At 36.1% G+C, this 22,753-nt stretch overlaps 1 pseudogene; it reads right to left on the bottom strand.

The window, feature by feature from the left end:
* Nucleotides 1–6,530: 6,530 nt before the first annotated feature.
* LOC115412801 (carboxypeptidase O-like) lies at nt 6,531–22,753 on the bottom strand (annotated as a pseudogene).

Below are 22,753 nucleotides of genomic sequence, written 5' to 3'. Positions count from 1 at the left end.
TCTCCATAAATTGAGTAATAATTAGTATTAGAGTATGTTCAAATGTGAGAAAACATCAGATTAGCATCATTAAAAATGTTTTTTTTCCATAGTTTTCACAGTATATCAGTAAATACATGTTTCTTTGCTTTTAGAATTAAACGCATGGTGTCCAGCAGAGTGGACATTTTTGTAACTCCATGAAAAATAGGCATAAAAAATTCAATCACATTTTTTATGCCTAAAGAGGAATAAAAAAATGCTCAGAAAAAAAAGTCTTGATTAAGGTTCTCATAATTCATGCATGAAAGGGTTAAGCAGGATCTTAAACTGTAATGTCTGTAAAACATTATTTATTTATTTATTTGTGTGTTTTTGTACTGGTAAAGCCACATGTTAAAACTTTATTTATCCAAATGCTGCACTTTAAGTTTTTCCAGGAAATAATCTTTTAAAAAAAGAAGCAAATCAAAAAAATATCGCCTTGTTAACGGTATCATGATATATCTCGTTATATTGTTTCGTGATCCTAATATTGTGATTTGTACTGTTTTGCCAGATTCTTACCAATACACACTCCTATGTGACCGTTGCTGTAATAACCTGTTGAGTTAATATTCAGGAATTAAACCAAGCTATTTTTACTGGTTTTCACAGTATCCCCATGTTTTTTTTAATGTAAATGATTACACTTTGCGTTCATTGACTCTGTTGTATTTTGCAAATCCCACTGAATCCACATCCTCTTGTTTTTTTTTTATTGTTTTTTTTTATTTCCCTCTCTTTGGTCTTTCTACCCATTCTTCATTTACCTCTTCCAATACTTGTGGGTTGGATGTTTTCCCCGTTCCCTCTGTCTCACTTTGCCTATCTTTGTGATTTATATGTGCACACTGTGCCCCACCCCCCACCCCCCCAACCCCTTTACCTTGATGAGAACTCAACCACACACATGCACACACAAATAGATGGATGAGCTGGTGATAACTAAACCAGCCAGACTTCACTGTGAATTATAATCACCTTCAATCTGTGTCTCTGAATCCCTGCCCGGTTCTTAAGTTCATGCATGTGTGTGTCATGTCTGTATGAGTGTGTGAGCATCCGTCATGAGTGTAAGTGATGGCGCAGTGAACAGTTTGCTCCCTAAAGGGCCCTATAAGAGTGTGTGTTCCTGCTTATTATTCTCTCGGTCCCTTGGTGTTTGACCCGTCTTTCTGTTCTGTCGAGGTTTTGTGTGAGCTGGAATATAATTCTATTTCCAATGCGCACACACACACACACACACACACACACACACACACCTTTAGGGTACAACCATCGGAGCGAGCGGTCCATCACTCACCCTCACATAAGGTATTCAACTGCACTATGTCAATGTCACATTGTCAGTGGCTGAGGGTGTGTGTCTGTGCATGTGTGTGTGGTCTAACCGTCACTTAGGTACCCACGGAGAATACACCCTGGAAATATAAATCTACGAGAGGGATAGCAGGGGGAGAGAGGACGTTTGAGGTCTGTGTGAACAAAGGTTTTAATGAAAACCTCGTCCGTATACACAGACAAACAGGGCTGTGACTCGACTCCATGAACACCAGAACTTTACCGATTAAAAAAAAAAAAACATCAGTGGCAAGAAAAGCGAGGAATAATATGACCTTGAAAGAGTTAGGGAACAAAGAAATACAGGGTGTCCACAAAGTCTCTTTACAATTTAAAGGTGCTGGAGACTTTCGTGACCAATTTTTCATCAAATCTGTCAAACCTCAGTCATATCCTCAGTGTCATGAACCTGTACGTCTGTCTGTAGTTACTCACCTGAATCTCATGCATTACAGTGAACAGTTTCTAATGCCCCGTTTCCACTACGTGGTACCGGCTCGACTCGACTCGACTCGGCTTGGCCTTTTTTGCGTTTCCATTACGAAAAAGGACCTGGAATCTGGTACCCGGTACTACTTTTTTGGTATCACCTCTGCCGAGGTTCCAGGACTGGGGACCAGATACTAAAACGTGATGTGTACACACTGCAGACCACTGATTGGTCAGGCAGTTGTCTCTGTGACCCGCCATTTTACAAAAAACAGATGCGGAAGTTGACAGTAAATATAGCGGTACATTAATCTAGATGATAACAGCCCAAAACTACACCATGATTGATCGAGGAGATTCAGTCTTAGGTGGCCGACGTAAAAATTCAGACGAGACAACACGCAACGAGCGAGTTTATCAGCAACTCTCTGAACAGTCTGTTCAGAGAGTAACGCGCTGTGTCACTATGACGACCAGGTACTGTAAAGTCGGTAGTATCTTGTAATGGAAACGCTCTCCAGGAATACCGAGTTGAGCCGAGCTGAGCCGAGTCGAGCTGGTTCCACGTAGCGGAAACGCGGCATTAGTTCCATCCACCAGAAACAAACCATGTGTTTACAAACAGAGCCGGGAGGGAACTCGCACATCTGAGGAATTTTGTTGCGACGTGCATTTTGGGAAAGGGAGGCTTGCGCAGCTGCCTGCAGCGGCAGCTGTAGCGCAACCATATGGTATTATATGGATGAAACAAACATGCGGAAACATCTGAAATGCGGAAACAGCTGGAAGAATATTCATAGAGGTAAGGGAGCTCCTGCCGTTTCCGCATCGTGTCTGTAGCAGCTGCTGCTGCAGATGGCTGCACAAGCCTTCGTTTCCCACAATGCACGTTGTGACAAAATTCCTCAGATGCCCGAGTTCCCTCCAGGCTTTGAATGTAAACACATGGTTTGTTTCTGGTGGATGGAACTAAGAAACTGTTCACCGTAATGAGAGAGATTCAGGTGAGTAATGACAGACAGACTTACAGATTGATGACACTGAGGATATGACTGAGGTTTGACAGATTTGATGAAAAATTGGTCACGAAAGTCTCCCGCACCTTTAAAGAATGTACTACAAAAACAATTACAGAGATATGCTCATCTGATTTGTTCTATGTACTCAGTAGGGCTGCACGATGTTGGAAAAAACTGACATTGCGATTCTTTTTAATTCTGCGATATATATTGCGATATGAAAAACTACTCATGAGGATGTAATAGTTGTGTGGTGGTGATGTAAATGGTCAAACAAATGAGTTGTGTTTCCTCTGATTGTGGCGACAGGTGCATTAAGACACTGTCGACACAACATGTTTCAGTTTTCATCCTTCTTGTAACTGAAATAATTCCAGATAACTGATGTTGCTTTTCTTTTTGGTACCAAGTCTTTGTTTTTGGTGATTTTCTCTTGTTCGTTGCTCATTTTTTCAGTGTTGTTACCAAAGACTCACTCCATGTGCAGGGGCGTGGTCTGCTGTGGCAAACTGATTAAGACTGATTGTGATTGGTGGATCTCTGTGTGCAGTGTGTCAGGTACCCAGGTGGAAATGAAATGAGAACATGTTGAGTTCATTTGCCTCCTACATTGCAGGACCTGCGATGTGATTATTGCGCACACGTACATTGCGATGTCGATGCTCAAACGATATATTGTGCAGCTCTAGTTCTGTTAAATTAACCCCTAAAAAGTGGCTCCTCCTCCTTTTGTTTTGTGGCGTATTCGCAATAAACTAAACTGAACTGAACGGAATATAGATATTTGTATAGATACATACATAATAGAGATCTAATATTTTCCACATTGCTTTAAGAGCTCTAATACAAAGAAGAAAACTGTCAACACGACACTTGTTTTTGCTCTCATATTTGATTGGCTGAAACCACTTCTTCTGCGTGTACCTTCAAACAGTTGTGTCCAATCAAGATGCTGTTCCTTATAATCATATATGTACAGGTGTGTCTAAAGCAGGGGTGTCCAATCCTGGTCCTCGAGGGCCAGTATCCCGCATGTTTTAGATGTTTCCCACTTCCAGCACACCTGATTCAAATGATAAGCCTATCATCAAGCTCTGCAGAAGCCTGATAATGACCGTTGGGTGTGCTGGAAGTGGGAAACATCTAAACATGCAGGATACTGGTCCTCGAGGACCAGGATTGGACACCCCTGGTCTAAAGCCTGGTCAGTATACATGGTAACAGGTCAGGATGTGCAAACCTGGACTACTTAAATGCCATGGTCACTTTAAAGTTTGAAGTTTGCACTACGGATACTTGTGTCACTTTATTTTATTCTATTTTTCTATTTATATATATATATATATATATATATATATATATATATATATATATATATCTTATATGTGCCTTTTATATTATATGTGTGTAAATATGTGTGCCTTAATGCCAAGAGCTGCTGGACGAAATTTCGTTGTGCCTCGCATAATGACAATAAAGATTCTATTCTATTCTATTCTATTCTATTCTATTCTATTCTATTCTATTCTATTCTATTCTATTCTCACTTCTTTTATCATGTGAGCAGTAGGATCTTTCACTTTTAAAGACTCAAATCTGTTTTATAATAGAAAAAGAAATGAAAACCTATTTTTCACATACATTTTCATTACAAGTCAATAGCATCGATCCAAAAGTGAGACACTCATTAACCTTGGTTGTGTTTCTGTTTTCATTACTGACACTGAAACTTGACTGTAAAAAAACTTGGATTACATGCAAGGGTGTAGCACTTTTTTTCAGAATATAATCAGCTGGCATAGTCAGATTTATCAAAAATACTATACTAGCCCTATTAGGGATGTAACAAAATGAAAATTTTATATCACGGTTATTGTGGCCAAAATTATCACGGTTACCATTATTATCGCGGTATTGTTGAAATTGTGTTCAAAATGTTCAAAAAGTACTTGTACACACACGGAAATAATTTAACCAAGTTGTATTTTGAAAAAAAACAACAACAAAAAACCCCCCAAAAAAACAAATAAAATAATTGGTACAATGTACTTTCTGTTGCAGAAATGTTCAAATATTAACCCTTAGTGGTCTGAGTCTATTTTGTCCATTTTTCAGTCCTTTTGATTTTGCCTTTATATACTATATAAACAAATGTTTCCAATACCCATGTTTGGGATCTTGTATTTTCAGCACAACTTCATCTATATCATCTACCTATTATTTTTTTTCACTTTAACCTACTATATCAACACAAAAGGACAGAAAACACAAAAAAATATATAAAATCCGATTTGAAAAATGTATATAATTTATCGCATAAATAACACAAAGATGTTTTATGAACCTTTTCAAAGACTTTAGAAGTGAATATTGGTTCCAAATATTAGGTATATAACATTAAAATTGTAATAAATTAAAACTATACTCAAATATTTGACATAAAAGCAGATCTTTACATAGGGTTTTTTCCCCTAAAAGTGCGGTAATCAAACACAGTTATCGTGATTATTAGAATTTAAGCGGTAATACTAACCGTCTGCAATTTTACCGCGGTTTATCATTATAATGGTAATCATTACATCCCTAAGCCCTATAATAGACTATAGATAATCCTAAAATACGACTAAAGGGTTATCCAGATGTTCTGTAGATGGGGATAAAGTAAAAGGCTGATATGTACAAACACGGGATCATATTACAAACCTGATAATTAACTGGATACTCAAGCATCTCAGACAAATTGAACAGAATTCAAATGGAAATAAAAGCGTTTTTTTTAACCCTTTAAGCACGAAAGTTGCAATATTGTGGACAAGCAACATAACGGAATGAGATAGCTTTTGAAATCTTGATATCAAAGTTGAATATAAAAAAAAAATACACCCTCCAGCTGTCCTAAAAGGTTAATACCTCTCAAATAAAAATAGCTGTTAAACAGGCAGCCTACACAGGTCCAATCCACTTTGGAATTATCTTAACATTTTAAGACAGCAAATGATGAATAAATAGATAAATAAATAAATAATACGCCATTTACTTGCTGTGAGAAAAGGGAGTTTTTGTGATAGGAACCATTGGCGTCTAGTTAATTGAAGCTGTTATGATGAAGACTTTTATTTAATTTAATTTATTTTTAGAAAATGAAATGTACTGTAATCATAAAGTAAAAGAAGAGTCAACGTCTACTCATGTCATGACACTTAAATGCATTTTTATGGTTGTTGCCTTTATTATAGTCAAATTGAGAAATATGAGATAAAGCCACATGGATGAGAATATATAAATAAGGCAACACTGCCACCTGCTGTTGAAAACAGGAAATAGTCATATAAGCGTCACAATCTGCCATTTATTTAGAAATAAAGTCCAAATACAACATATTAACACACCATAATCTCCATCACACAAAAGATACAGATATATATTATTAGGGCTCAGTTCATGGGTTTTAAAACATTTTCACAGGATTTGGATGCAGGTTTTCTGTCATCAATACCGTTAAAAGTTATCTGTGTAACTCGAAAAAATTATGAAAATATGCTCTCAATCCTTCATCAAGAAATAGAAATGTTGATTAAAATGAAATGTGTGATTTATTTAAAGCATATAACTGCCTTCACTTATGACAAAACTGCCACCAAATGATCCTCTTTCACCTTTAAAGCCCCCACATCCTGGTTGTTTTATTGTCACAGCCTGGGTTTAGATTGTTTTATTGTTTTACACAAAGAGGCCTGTGGTGACGGACATGATCCACATCGCCACGAGAACCACGAGACCGGAGCTGAAGCCCGTTGCTGTGACGACGGCGGAGTTTGGGCGGTGCTGTTGAAGAAAGCCTTGTCCGTGGCCGTAGGTGATGATGGACAGAGCACCGGCGTACGCTTCCTCACAGGCCGGTTGGATCTGGTCCTCTGGAAGTAAGTGGCCGAACTCCCCTGGAGGAACATTTAATAACACTGGTCAACGATAAATTTATTGTTTCAGTTTTTTGAGCTGATTTAGGATGATTTTGGTGTGCTGAATCCAAAAATCACATTAATTTTGCTCAATCAGGTCAACTTTCTGAACTATGCTACATATTGGCTTTTTAACATTTTGCTTACATTTATGGCATTTTCACATTCATATGATACAAAATTTCTTTCATATTCTTGCAATAAACGAGTTCTGAAGATTTTACTTTTGCCAATTTATGATTAATGTTTTTTTTAATATTAAGGTGAATGAAATGCTTCGACTAGAAGATCTTGCAAAAATAAGCCTGACGTATTCTGCTACATCTGCGGTGAATACACCATTGTATCGAACAGGAATCCTGTTAGAAAATTTTTTTTTTCTCTTAAAACCTATTTTGGGTGAGAACTATATAAAAAATCAACTGATAAAGTCACAAAATGTAATCAATTTTGTGAGAAGATCAAATTTTTCAAAATCAAATTAGCAAAAAACCTGACCTGATTGAGAAAAACAGATGTCATTTTTGGATTTAGCGGTGCAAAATGGTCCGAATTCAGTTGAAAAAAACCTAGACAACTTGCAAAACACAGTTTTTTGTAACCCAGTGTAATTTTAAAAAGTTACTATCGATTTTGAAAGATGAGACAAGTTCAGACCCAAATATGACAAAGGACTTCAACTGGTTTATGCTGGTGAAATACTCTTGGATTCCTTACATATTCACATATTCTATTAATGTACGTTGTATTCGTTTTTTTACCTTTGTCTCTCAGCTCAAAGGTGTATGAGAACGGGATGCCAATGAGTCGAGCCCAGTCACGGCTGGAACCAGAATTGGATCTGGAGTTGAAAAACAGAGGGATTTCAGACGAGAAAAAGAAACAACAACATACACTATACGGACAAAGGTATGTGGACACGTTGAATTCAGGTGTTTCAGAGGTCTGGGATACAAAACAATAATGAGAAATGTCACAATAATATAGTTTTATATTGGGATAAATATCAAGGGACTGAAATATCAATGTTTCTAAACTATATGGACATAAATATTGGGACACATCCTGTCTACAGCTGTAAGATGTCCTGTTCATGAGGATTTGAGATAAAAACATCAGTATTTCCTTAAAGTTTAATGGGAGATTTTTCTTCCTCAATGAGATGTGAAGAAAATGGGTAGAAAAATATTATTTACAGTCAGAGCATGAAAAATATTTTGGAAATTTAGAGGTAGAACATTTAAAATTATAGTCATGGATAAAAAAAAAAGTCAATGTTGAGAGAAAATTATGTCAAAACCATCTCTGAGGAATTTTAGAAACAAACAATAACAATCTAACCAAACTAACCAATGTTATATAATGATATTTATCCCAATATAAAACTATATTATTAGTCATTAGTCATTATTGTTTTGTTATCTCAGACCCCTGTTAGAAAAGAAACACCTGAATTCAACGTTTCCACATATTTTTGTCCATTTGTATATGAGTTTCCTCTTTGTGCTGAGGATTGCATCTTCATATAAGAGAATACTGAATTTGTATATTTTCGAGTAACTTTATGTACAAAAAAAACCCAAAAAACAAAACATTTTCCATAATCGTAGTACATTAATTGCCTGTTAAAGGTTAATCTTGCCAGCGACTCTGCTATTTTCATCCTTATTAATCTGTTGCTGAGCCTTAAAGACCAGACAGAGGGCAGCACTGGCCCATGTCACAGTGTGAGGGTCTTACAGAGGACCTGTGGAGACGTTCCACTGTGTAATCCATCCCGTGGATCTTCTTCATTTCTGCCGCTGCTGCCTTTCCAACAGAAACCTGCACACACAGTTTAGAAATACTGACATCTGTCAAATAACACTTTAGGTTCCACTCTGTGCTACAGCAGAAGCTAAACTACATATTATTTTTAATATTTTAACAAGTAAGGTACATTATTATTTGGTACGTTTTCCAATCAACGTACGGTCGCTAAACAAAACATTAACAATAACATTAATATTAAAAACATTAGAAAGAAAAAAAAAGAACCAGAAGTAAACATAATATCTAGTATCTGTGTCTGAAACCATAATAAACATGAATCAGTTTGAGGAAAATCATTGGTATTTTGTGATGGATCTCAGTTAAAATGACAGTTTTTTTTTTTTTTAATCCCAAATTATGACATTCATTTTCCATATTATTTCCTATTTAGAGTACAGGGTGGGGAAGTAAATGTACAATGAACATTTAGTTGTTTTTTCTCAGCAGGCACGACGTCAATTGTTTGAAACCAAACATATATTGATGTCCATAATCATACCTAACACTATTATCCATACCTTTTCAGAAACTTTTGCCCATATGAGTAATCAGGAAAGCATACGTCAAAGAGTGTGTGATTTGCTGAATGCACTCGTCACACCAAAGGAGATTTCAAAAATAGTTGAAGTGTCCATGAAGACTGTTTATAATGGAAAGAAGAGAATGACTATGAGCAAAACTATTACCAGAAAATCTGGAAGTGGAGGAAGCAACAAAAAAACGTACCAAAGCTTTTATTAAAGCTCTCAAATCCAAAATCCTAAAGGATCCAACCAAATCCATGAGAAAATGGCAATTGAACTTGAGGTAGACAACAAGACCGTTAGAAATGCAGTGAAATATGATTTGAAGTTAAACTCTACACAAGAACACCAAAACACTTGTTGACAACAGCAACAAATCCAACTTTAGCAATTTTTGGGAATCATGTTTATGGCCGCCTTCTAGCCCAGATCTAAACCCTCTGGATTCTGCTATTTTGGGGCGTTTTAGAACATGCTAACAATAGAACGTCACACAGCAATGTCCACTTTCTTAAAGATATACTATTAAAGAAGAATGGGAGAAGTTGTCACCCGAATATTTGAGGAACACTTGCGCAAGTTTCAGGAAGCGTTGTGAAGGCAGTTATTGAGAAAGAAGGAGGACACATAGAATAAAAACATTTTCTATTATGGAAATTTTCTTGTGGCAAATAAATTCTCATGACTTTCAATAAACTAATGGTCATACACTGTCTTTCAATCCCTGCCTCAAAATATTGTAAATTTTTGCTCCCCACCCTGTAGAAATCTAACATTTAATACTTTAACAGTTCATATGCTGCCTCAAAAACATTTGATAACTCACCAATGTTTTACATGTTACAAGAATAACACAGAAAATATTTACTCATATTAATGTATTTTGGGATATTTTATTTTTATGTTGTCTTTACGATGATTTGATGTGCTGTTTGTTTGAACATTAATGAGTTTCTTGAATTATAACATGGTGCCCAGGTCAGTTATCATAATTACACATTTAACAGTAAAATAAAGAGCAAAATTCAGAAATAATTTTTTTTTGTTGTTTCTATAAACGCATGTGAAACTATCCTAATAATAATATTTCTAAGACAAATCCATCCATCGTGGCGCAGTAACACTGACACTGGAGGTCTGTTTTCAGTCACATCCTACTATCCGACTTCAGGATGTAGAACCTTTAAAGGGACTCGTATTTATCTAACTCCACGTTTCTTAGTCTTTGTTCATTATTTGTGGTATGTGGACCCTAATAGTTCATACAGTTTGAATTCGAACCCTCCACGTGCTGCAAAACTATCTTTATATTCATTTGGGCAAAAATCCAGTGGATTTTTACAACCTCTTTTAATTCCTGCTTAATTTGTTTTGTTTTATAACTAGTTACAGGCTCCAAACCACCTTTCTGGTGTCATTTGTCAGAAATAGGGTTGAAGATGGACCTGTGGAGTTGAATGAATGAAGAATTCAGACCAAGCAGAGCATTTACAGTTTATGGAGACCACAGGAAAATGTTAGAAAATGAAGAAATTCCATTTAAAAAAAGCAAAATATCGCTCCTTTAAGGGTTAAATCACAGAATCACATTACCAGTTCTTCATAATTGGGTGCAGTGATCTGAGGGTGTCCATATGGCAGGAGGATGAGTTGACCAGCAGAGTGAATAGTCAGGAAGCACAGAACCTTGTCAACCATCCCACCTGGAAACAGACACACACACAGATTAGACTAGATTAGATTAGATTAGATTCAATTAGAATCCTAGTATTATTTATTTAAGTAGAAGTACAAAAGACAAACTAATAGAACAATTTCTGCTTTACTTTGTCCAGTAAAATAAAACAGTAATAAGGTCCAGTATACTGTAGTACTTGTTCTTGAAGTTAGTTTATTTACTCTTAGTTGAAATATTAACCCTAAAGATCCAAACAGGACCTGTTGAACCAGTAATTCTATCAATGCATGCCAATAACTGGTGTAAAATACAGTTCTTCATCTTTTCACGGTCATCAGATATGACCCATTTGGACGTTCAGAAGCTCCGTAGTTACCATGGAAACACTGTTATCTTCTACAGCATTGATTCACCAGTAAAACCCATGGAGTTGGATCAGTGACAGTGGATGGACACACTGGGGTTATGTTCAATTAACGAGAGATTTGCTGAAAAAGTCAGTTTTTCTTCACTTTTCTCTGTTTTTAATATAATGAACCTCAGCTTTTATGAACATCTTCATGACCAGTAGCGAAAGCAAAAACATGTAGACTGGGATTTGAACCCAACATTTGTAAACATCCCGCACATTTTTTTTTTTTTTAACCTACTGAGCTGTAGGTATTTCTGTGCTGGCACACCTGTTCAGGTAAAAGATGAGTTTGTTGAAGGAACATAAGAACAAAACCAGTAAAAGGTCTGGGATTAGAACTGGTGACCTTAGACTTGATAACCAGGTCATTATCCAGCTGAGCCATCAGAAGACCAAACAGACATGTATCCCCTGGATCAGTAATCAATCTTCTTCTTCTGTTGGTGTCAGGTTGAACTTCTATTGACATTAACATGGAAAAATTCTGTAAATAACTATTTTCCACCCTGTTTTCTTTAACCTTTCCTGAAGAAAAGCTACACAACAACTGTAGGCTGGGATTTGAACCGAAATGCCTGAGTGCAGGTATGGTGTTAACCTACTGAGCTACAGGTGACAGTGCAGAATGACACCTGTTCAGGTAAGAGGTGAAGTCTGATGGAGTGAAAGATACTGCAACATATGAACACCAGGAAAAGGTCTGGGTTTGGAACCAGTGACCTTAGCATTCATAGCGGGTCATTATCATCCTGAGCCATCAGAAGGACTACAGACAAATGTGTCCCATAGATCAGTAATGACTTCTTCTTCTTCTTCTCCTTCTTCTTCTTCTTCTTCTTCTTCTTCTTCTTCTTCTGTGGTGTCAGGTTTTTTCCATTCAGTCTTATGGATCATTCATCATCAGTGTTCTGAATCCACTGAGTCCAACAGACGATGGTCAGACGTTTGGTTCCTGTTTGAGTCTGAACATTGAACTGATTCCTGGTCTCAGTGTTGTCATGCGCTGAAGATGGTCAAGTGGTGACGGACAACGCCTTTTCAACCAGGCGGGACGACGGTTCGATTCCGAGGACATGAGGTCAGTCCAGTCTGTCTGTGTGTGTGCAAACCAACTCAAAAAACACAAAACTAAACCCCAAAAACCAACTACAAAAAAAAAACTGCGACCTAAACCTTGCGTTCGTCGAATTTCCCGCGTCGATTTCAACTTGCACTTGAATTTCCACTGAGGATCAAGAGGATGAAGTAAAGGTACGTGTGAGCCCTGTGGGGTTGGGTTAGCTAAAGTAGCTAGCTCAATGGGCAATGTGTTTTATAAATGTTATTTTTTTTGTCTGTTTTTACATAAAAAGGACCATTCTGACTTTTGCCAGGACCAAAACTACAAAAACACTATGAACTGATACAGCATTTACTTTTTTTTTGCTGACTCATCATTCTTCATGCTGAATAAATGTAGCTGTCACTGCTCCATCTGTCCTGGATAATTGATGTGTTTTTATGCTGCTTGCTGGGATTTAAAGAAGATTATTATAAAAGCTACATCTGGTTTAGTTATTGTGAAAGGTTTTAGCCAAATAGCTGTTATTTATATGTCAAATTATTGAACATTAACTTTGCAAAGAGGAGAAAGTTCAGATATTTGTGTTAAAATGTACAATGGAATATCAGAAATCTAAACATGCATGATAATACATACCTATATATATATATATATATATATATATATATATAGTATAATATATATATATATAATATAATATATATATATATAATATATATATATTTATATACACATACACACACACACACACACTATCTTATCTATATATATGTGTGTGTGTGTGTGTGCTGTGTGTATATATGTATATTTCATTGATATAGAAATACTTGGCTTTCAGATAAAATACAAATAAATGCAGTATTACCGACAAACTCCTCACCGCTTTGGCCTCAGGCTCCGATCCTGCTGATTTTCCACAGTAGGTGTTTGAGCAGCTATCAAATGACACGCAACCGCTGAGGAAACGAAACAACAACATCACACCACGGTTCATACTTGCCTCAAAATGAAACTCTATGTCATTTTCTATCAGAGCACGATCAGCAAATATGTCTGCACTCTGAGAATGGGAACCACTAATGTGGTTTTGCATTTTAAAATGTCCTATGAAATAATTAGTGTTAATGGTTCAGGAAGTGATTAGGCTTTATCCCAAACCAATAAGTGGGATTTAAGGTCTTTTATTTCAGTAAAAATACAAAACCAGGCCTTAACAGTGTTCCACTACTAGCAGAAGTTCTACTTTCAGAGCCTTAATCATCAAAGGTGTTTAACAGTCATTGGTGATCATCAGTCATCTACTGATCTATAAACTGTTTAATGCCTGGTTGATCCATTAATCATGTCAGTACATGTAAATAATTGGTGTAAAATACAGTTTTTCATCTTTTTCATGGTCATCAGATATGACCCATTTGGATGTTCAGAGGCTCCGTAGTTACCGTGGGAAACACCGTCATCTTCTACAACATTGATTCACCAGTAAAACAGAGGCAGTTTTCTTCCCCCTGGGCATAAGCCTGTTGAACAGCACCAAGGAAAATAGGACTTGTTCCAAATCTGCTGCTGCCCCGTTAGTGCAATAATTTGAAGCACTTTATTGCACTATGCTCTTTAGTTTTTAGTACTTTAGTCTTTTAATTTTTTTATACACACATATATATATTTTAAAATGATTACAGTTTTTTAGGCTACTTTCTATTTTGCGAGGTGTGTTTTTATTTATTATTTTATTTATAAACTGAAACTGTGATGAGCAAGCAGCGATATTTCGTTTAATAAAGTACTGATGGTGCATTATTGAATGACAGTAAAGCAAGTCTAAGTCTGAAAACCCATGGAAGTTGGACCAACGACAGATGATATATTTTGACTGAAAATGCCACTTTTCTCAGTTTCCTCTGTTTTGATCCAAAAACCTTTGAATTTACTGAGCTTTAAAGAACATGTACATGGTCAGTAAATTGAATATAGGAAAACACCTGATTTTCATTGAAAAACTGGACACGTTAGGTTTATGTTAAGTTGATGATGTTTTTATTTGCTAAAAACAGTCCCTTTTTCTTCCGTTTTCGCCTGCACCAGGAAGGGAACTGAAACAGTAATGTGACTTGGAACTAAAGCTGTCAGATTGATGGAATGGAAGTAAAAGTATAATATCAGCCTGAGATGTTGTGGAAAAGGTACATACGTTACAGTACAAATACTCGAGTAAAGTACAAGTAGATGAATCTATACTCAATGAGTCAAAGTGCAGCTGTTAATCCACTGTCTTATCTAGTTGAATTATTATGCTTTTTGTGTTACAGTATATAAAGCTATAAATTCCTGCTTTAATCTTGTAGAATCAGCAGGTGAACACAAATTAACAGGAGGTTCAGGAGATGCTTTTTTATCACCTTTAATATAACTTTAATATTCCTGTGGTTGTTGTGTGATAAGATGCTGGAGGTTTATTTGAAGGAAAACTGAAATGTCCAAACCTGCACAGCTACAGGATATGACTAGGATGATAAATTTTGGCTTCAGCTCTTCCAAAATGACCTGATTTCCTGTCCTGAATCGACACCAGTTTAACTTTACACATGTGTATTTGGTTTAGTGTTGGTAATAAACACGCATCTCACTTCCCAGTTGGCGTTGAAGTTTCTGTTGAGGTCGACGCCGTAACAGCTGCTGCCCGGAGGAGGGGTGGACCGAGACTTTCTCCACAGACGAGTCTACGAGAAACCAGCAAATACAGGGCACAGATATGGACTGTACGGGTGAACGGTGAAATAAAAGATAGAAAGATAATACAAGTGTCATGACCAACTCACACTGAAAGATCCAGATGATGGAAGCTCAATTATTATTATTATCTACCCCCCACTGACTAAAACCCCACCCCCTACCTCAGAGCAATTAATCCTAACCCACCTGGTTTTTAATTCTACCTTGTATATGTTTTTAGCTGTATATCTCCTATATGTTGTATATATTTCTTATTTGTAGTATAGAGTTCGTTTTTTGTACAGTTTTAGTAGAATTTAGTAATATTTTAGTAGTATTTGTATATGTAATATTCATCTTTGTAGTTTTTGTATACTGACAATATTTGTCAGTATTTTATGTGATATTTTATACAGTCTTTCTGGCACTTTAAGTGTGAGCTGCAAACGATTTTATTGTTCCTGTGACAGTGACCGTGAAGATCTATTCTATTCTATTCTATTCTATTCTATTCTATTCTATTCTATTCTGCTCTTTTCTGTTCTATTCTATTCTATTCTATTCTGTTTTCTATTCTATTTTATTTTATTCTATTCTGTTTTTCTATTCTTCTTTCTATTCTATATTCTATTCTGTTTTTCTATTCTGTTCTATTCTATTCTATATCTTTTTTCTATTCTATTCTATTCTATTCTATTCTGTTTATTCTTCTTTTCTATTCTATATCTGTTCTGTTTTTCTATTCTATTCTGTTCTTATTCTATTCTATTCTCTTCTATTCTACTATTCTATTTATTCCTATTCTATTCTATCTATTCTATTCTATTCTATCTATCTGTTTTTTCTATTCTATTCTATTCTATTCTATTCTATTTATTCTATTCTATTCGTCTCTCTATTCTATTCTATTCTATTCTATTCTATTCTATTCATTCTATTCTATTTCTATTCTATTCTATTCTGTTTTTCTATTCTATTCTATTCTATTCTATTCTTCTATTCTATTCTCTTTTTCTATTCTATTCTATTCTATTCTATTCTGTTCTTATTCTATTCTATTCTATTCTGTTTTTCTATTCTATTCTATTCTTATTCTTCTATTCTATTCTCTTCTATTCTATTCTATTCTATTCTGTTTTTCTATTCTATTCTTCTATTCTATTCTGTTCTTATTCGTTCTATTCTATTCTGTTTTTCTATTCTATTCTATTCTATTCTATATCTATTCTATTCTATTCTGTTCTTATTCTGTTCTATTCTATTCTGTTTTTCTATTCTATTCTTCTATTCTATTCTATTCTATTCTATTATTCTATTCTATTCTATTCTATTCTATACAGTCATCTAAATTTGAGACAGGTTGGTAAAACTGACTGAAGTGAATGAACTAGAGGTTGTTCAGAAAACTCGTAACTCACGCTGTCATTGGCCCAGGTGAACATATATCCATCCACGTTGACCACCGGAGTCACCAAGATGTCGACGTTCTGAAGGATCTGCTCCAGCTTCTTGTTGGTTTTGTACGACTGCACGATCTGAAGGAAAAGGAAACCCTTCAGCCTGTCCTGCGGTGGTTGCGTACGTCCTGGTGTTAACAGTCGTGTTCGGTACTGACCTCTTTGACAAACCACTGGCAGAACGCTGGGGCGATCCACTCCCGAGCGTGGATTCCACAGTCCACCCAGATCACCTTTTTCTCTCTGCCTTGTGGATTGTCTAATGCCAGCTGTGAAGACACGACACAACCAGAGCTACTGCAGGTCATCTGTTCATGGTCATCACATATGACCCATTTGGACGTCATCGCTCACTGCTACATAGTTTTAATCTTGTGCTTTCACATTGACATCATTACTCATTTAGATATTACACTTAAAATTTAATTTTTTTCTTGTTCATGCCTTAAAGTAGTGTTCTCCTGTTGCATCTTTTAAGTTGTAATGTTGCTGCATTTTTTACGTTTTCTTCTTATTACGTCTCAATCTTCATGTTATTAACGTTAACGCTGATGCCAAATAAATCTAATGAATCCTCTAAACCCTCAATTTCCTGAGGGCTCTGCCCAAAAGATTAATAAAGTTCTATCTAATGTAATCTATCGATCTAATCTAATGTAATCTAATCTAATGTAATCTAATATAATCTAATCTCATCTAGTCTAATCTTGTCTAGTCTAATCTAAAATAATATAATATCATCTCATGTAATCTAGTATAATTTAATGTAGTGTAACCTAATCTAATTTTGTTTAATCTAGTATTGTCTAGTCTAATCTAATTTATCCTAATCTAATCTAGTCTAATCTAATCTAGTTTTATCTAATATACTATAATTTAATCTAATCTAAAATAATCTTGTCTAATCATGTGTAGTGTAATCTAATCTAATCTAATCTAATATAGTCTAATCTAATCTAATCTAGTCTCATTTAATCTCGTAGAATTTAATATAGTCTAATCTAATCTTGTCTTGTCTCATCTAATAATGCAGTTCTGACCTGTTGTTTGTCGTTTAATTTCCATAAAAACTTTGAAGTTGACTTTGATTGACTTCGATTTGAACCCAGTGTTGCTGGACATGTGACACTGGTTTTAACCTACTGAACTACAGGTGACTCTGGTGTGTCACACCTGTTCAGGTAAATCATAAAGTCTGGTGAAGTAAAAGCTAAAGTCATCTAAGAACAAACCCAGTGAAATGTCCAGGATTAGAACTGGTGACCTTAGAGTTCAAACCCAGATCATTATCCACCTGAGCCATCAGAGGACTGCAGACACTGGTGTCCCATAGATCAGTAATGGCATCTTCCTCTTCTATGGAGTCAGGTTTGATCACCTGTTGACATTAATATGGAAAATTCCCAAAATAACAATTTTCCACCCTTATTCTTTAACTTCCCGAAAAAATGAAATAAAATTGATACATAACACTGGGATTTGAACCCAGTATTTTAGATTGTAGGTATTTTACTTAACCTACTAAGCTATAGGTGACTGTGGAATGACACCTGTTCAGGTAAATGATGAAGTCTGATGTAGTAAACATTAATGTAACATACCAACGACACCAGTAAAAGGTCCAGGATTAGAACTGGTGACCTTAGAGCTCAAAACCAGCGCATTATTGATCTGAACCATCAGAGGACTATAGTGACATGTGTCCCATGGATCAGTAATGATCTTCTTCTTCTATGGTGTCAGGTTTGATTTCCCATTGACATTAACTCTTTCCCCGCCAGAGCATTTTCCAGTGAGTTGGTAGCCAGCGCCAGCCGTTTTGGTCATTTTCACTAATCTTTGGAGGCTCACTGAAAATGTTGTGTTAGGAGTATGTGAACACTGAATACATCAAAAGAAAGAACAGAACTTCAACTTTTAAACACAAAAAACTATTTTATTCTCTTTATTCGTTCGTGAGATATAAACATTTGAAATTGGTCATTTTCAGGAAAAAACTGAATTTTGAGCAAAAAGCTGAGAAAATTGCATTTTTTTCAAAGATATTGATTTTCAAGAGAAAACTGATTTCCTATTTACATTTTTGACTCTTTCTTATTCACCAACAGTAACACTATCTTCAAAATCACAAAATAAAATAATAATAACAGCAATAATAGTAACAAACAGCTCTAAGATATCCCATCATTCCACAAAATGTTAGGGGAATCCACACCAAACTTTAGACCGAACATCTTGTAAAGCACAAGGTTCCTTCTAAACTTTGCACATTTACATACATCAGTTATAAGTCTAACATAGTAGTTTAGCTTTTGGATATAAACACCTCAATATTCCTCATTTTCAAGAAAAAAGAAACAAATGCACTAAATACTGTAGATTTCTGGCCTTTGGCTGCACCAGGTCCTCCTGTTGGACCAGCTGCTGTGTTTGATCTGTAATAATTCTATGGACATCTAGTTATTTATCTCTGTATGAATATATGTATTTATTTATTTCATACAAAAGCCAAATCCAAAAGTGTCTTCCATGTGTCCTGCTGACATTCTACAGCTGAATATGTTCTGTGTCCTCAGTCTGAATCTGAACTCACTCTAACAGATGCAGACTAGCTTTCCTTTGTCTTGTCCCATGTCTGTATGTCTGTCTTCTCCTTGAATGTCCACTAGAAATGTCTCTTTTCTCTTCCTCCTGTCTGTCATTTTCTCCGTGTTGCTCTGTGCCCCCCCCCCCCCCCCCCACCCGCACCTCCGTGTCGGACCTGAGCCGCTCCGTGTTTCCCGTGTTCCGTGTCCGTCTCCCTGACCTTCTATTTCTCTGTTCCTGTCTCTAAATGGTTCTTCTGTAGCTCCATCAATATTGAATTGTCAGACTCTGTCTCCATAATCATCTTTAAGGCTTTTGAAACTGCGCGCGGTTCCTGCAGTCTTCATTTCCTCATTCAGTGACTGCCGCTGGATGCGTTGCCATGGGATACGGAGACTCCAGTGCAAAAACGTTAAACCCGGCCCGTCATTTTTCCGAAAAAGCTGCTTAATTGTTTGTTTTTGGACTAAGGAAAGTAATTCACATGATCCACAACACCTCCAACTACAGTATAACAGTGAAAACACGGATTGACGGAAAATCTCGTCATTGGCGGGGAAGCGTTGGGAAGCAATTGACGGAATATCTCGTCAATGGCGGGGAAAGAGTTAATATGGAAAATTCCCTAAATGACTATTTTCAACTCTTATTCTTTAATTTCCCGGAAAAAAAATTGCTACATAACACCTGTAGGCTGGGATTTGAACCCAAAATGTCTGACTTACAGCTATGTTATTTAACCTACTGAGCTACAGGTGGCTGTGCAAAACAATATCTGTTCAGGTACATGATGAAGTCTGATAAAGTAAAAGCTAAAAGACAACAGTAAAAGGTCCAGGATTAGAACTAGTGACCTTAGAGTTCATATCCAGGTCATTATCCATCTGAGCCATCAGAGAACTGTAAAGGTATGTGTCCCATAGATCAGTAATGAAGTCTTCTCCTTCTTTGGTGTCAAGTTCGATCTCCTATTGACATTAACACGGAAAATTCCCTAAATGACTATTTCCCACGTTGTTTCTTTAATTTACTTGAAAAAAAATGCTATATAATGCCTGTATGATGGGATTTGAACCCAAAATGTCTAAATTGCAGCTATGTTACTTAACCTACTGAGCTACAGATAACTGTGCAGAATGACACCTATTCAAGTAAATCATGAAGTCTGATGAAGTAAAAGCTAATGTAACATACCACTGACACCAGTAAAAGGACTGGGTTTGGAACTGGTGACCTTGGAGTTTATACTCAGGTCATTGTTAATCTGAGCCATCAGAAGACTGTAAAGACATGTGTCCCATGGATCAGTAATGAAGTCTTCTTCTTCTGTGGTGTCAAGTTCGATCTCCTGTTGACATTAATATGGAATTCCCTAAATGACTATTTTTCCACTCGGTTTTCTTTAATTTACCTGAAAAAAGCTACATAACACCTGTAGGCTGGGATTTGAACCCAATGTCTAAATGCTGGTATGACTTAAACCTGCTGAGCTACAGGTGACTATGCCAACAGATATCTGTTCAGATAAGAGGTGAAGTCTGATGGAGTAAAAACTAATGTCATACCAATGACACCAGTAAAAGGTCTGGAATTGGAACTGGTGACCATAGAGATCATATCTAGATCATTCCCATCTGAACCATCAGATGATTGTATCACTAGTGTTTGAATCCACTGAGTCCAACAGACGATGGTCAGATGTTGTTTCCTGTTTGACTCTGAACATTGAACTGATTCCTGGTCTCAGTGTCTGTCAGCGCTGAAGATGGTCGAGTGTGAAGGACAACGCCTTTCAACCAGGAGGACGACGGTTCGATTCCAAGGACGTGAGGTGTGTGTGTGTGTGTGTGTGTGTGTGTGTGTGTGTGTGTGTGTGTGTGTGGTGTGTGGTGTGTGTGTGTGTGTGTGTGTGTGTGGTGTGGGTGTGTGTGTTGTGTGTGTGTGTGTGTGTGTGTAAAAAACCAACTCAAAAAACTTGCGACCCTAAACCTTGCGTTTGTCGAATTTCCGCGTCGATTTCAACTTGCACTTGAATTTCCACTGAGGATGAAGTAAAGGTATGTGAGCCCTGTGGGGTTGAGCTAGCTCAACGGGCAATGTGTTTTATAAATGTTTTTCTTTGCTTTTTTTTTTTTTTTTAAATCTATCTGTAAATTTCTACTTTTATTGTGATTTTATACAATATTTTCTTGTTTTACTTTTTTTTGTTTTTTTTAATTTTATAGATGCTCTATTCTTATTTTCACGTGTATTGGGTTTTTATTCACATTGTTGTACAGACAGGAGTAACACTGATAATTTCATTGAACATACAATGACAATAAAGACTATTCTATTCTATTCTATTCTATTCTATTCTATTCTATTCTACCTAATAGTAATGATCCAAAACATGACTCACTAAATAACAGACACAAGAACTAGAAGCACTCGTAGAGCACAGACCTCCGCCAAGGCTGATCAGTGCCCCCCCCCCCCTGGGCCCCCCCACCCCGATCACCACCAAAATTTAATCATTTCTTCCTATCCCATTTCCAAAAACCCTGAAAATTTCATCCAAATCTGTCCATAACTTTTTGAGTTATGTTGCACACTAACGGACAGACAAACAAACAAACAAACAAACAAACCCTGGCAAAAACATAACCTCCTTGGCGGAGGTAACAAAATAAATGTGAACAAATACAAACACAGGACTGTGACCCAATAAAGTAGGTCCACGATCCTTATTTTAGGAAAAGTGGGTTTTTAATATTAGGAAGTAAGAACAAACACAAGACAGTAAAATGTGAGACACAAACCTTCAACAGTGTGATGTTTCTTCCTTCATATGTTTGTCCGTAGACAGAAGAGGAAACCAAATGTGGGTTCATTTGTTCCACATCTTCCATCCACTGACGTATCTGTATTTAATAAAGAGGATTTTAATGTTGATGAAGGCATTTATAGCTTTACTCAGGTCAAGGTTCATCTGTAAAAGACAAAAAATAAGTGCATATAAAAGGGAGCACCAGGAGTACCCATAAATATTTATAGCAGAATATAATCTGATATTCCAGTGTTATTGAGGCCAACTCCATAACCTGCACTTATTTTTCTTAATCTGTTCGTAAATATTATTTTTACTAACTGTTTACTGTCAAATGTGTAGGTTATATTCATTCATTCATTCATTCATTCATTCATAATCTTTATTTAAACTCAGAGATTTATTGAAGAAGCAACCTCAGTTACAATATAGCTGAGAAAAAACACAAAACATTTGAAACATACAATGAACATTATCAGAAGTACCAAAAAGTAAAGTGACAAAAATGAATTAAAAACAGAGAAGTATATTTGTTTTAACTGTGTCATCTTGTAACTGTGTTGTATTTGCTGTTGCCTATCTTGGCTAGAACTGGCTTGTAAAAACGTTCTTAATCTCAATGGGATTTTTCCTTCTTAAATAAAGATTAAATAAAATAAATAAATAAAATGTTTTTCATGAATGTAACATCTCACCTCATCCATTCGGTGATATTTGGTGTAATCATAATTCCATGTTGACTCTGCTCCTTCTACTAAACTGTGATTAAAAAAACAAAAGAATGACAAAAACACAGAAAAATACTGTAACAGATTAGCTGTAAGTATAGAAGAGGAATCCATAAAATTTAGATATCACAACAAAGACATTCATTACGTTAGGATTACTTTTACTTTATACTTTCTTTAGACTTACTTTTACTCCTACACAT

The sequence above is a fragment of the Sphaeramia orbicularis genome, chromosome 21 (genome assembly GCF_902148855.1).
Source record: "Sphaeramia orbicularis chromosome 21, fSphaOr1.1, whole genome shotgun sequence".
Taxonomy (NCBI): domain Eukaryota; kingdom Metazoa; phylum Chordata; class Actinopteri; order Kurtiformes; family Apogonidae; genus Sphaeramia; species Sphaeramia orbicularis.
Note: the sequence above shows the minus strand (reverse complement) of the source record. Positions and strands in the feature narration are given on the sequence as shown.